The sequence below is a fragment of the Pterocles gutturalis genome, unplaced genomic scaffold (genome assembly GCF_000699245.1).
Source record: "Pterocles gutturalis isolate BGI_N339 unplaced genomic scaffold, ASM69924v1 scaffold27831, whole genome shotgun sequence".
Lineage (NCBI taxonomy): Eukaryota > Metazoa > Chordata > Aves > Pterocliformes > Pteroclidae > Pterocles > Pterocles gutturalis.
Window position 1 is genome coordinate 5,942 of NW_010106277.1, and position 395 is coordinate 6,336.

Here is a 395-nt window from a genome sequence, read left to right on the forward strand (position 1 = left end):
CCAAGGTTTGTTCCAAGGTGCCTCCTCTCCCTCTCTGCTGGCTGCTGCCCAGGCTGCGGCCCTGCAGGCTGCAGTGTGGTGGTTACCGGTGAAATGCCGTGAAAGGCGGGTTCCCGGGCAGCGCTGCCGTGCTCCCTGCAGGCTCTGTGCAGAGGTGCTGGGCGGGAAGGGGCCACAGGCCCGAGGGCTCCCCGCAGCCGCTGCCGCTCACAGGGGCAGATGGGGACAAGAGGGTGTCCTGCCGCCTCTCCTGGCCCTGAGGCCCTGTGCCGGTTCTGGCTGTGGGAGAGTTAATTTTCTTCACAGTATCTCCTCGTGTGGGGCTGTGTTTTGGATTTGTGCTGGAAGCAGTGCTGATAAGCAGCGGTGTTTTGTTCCTGCTTAGCAGCCTGGCA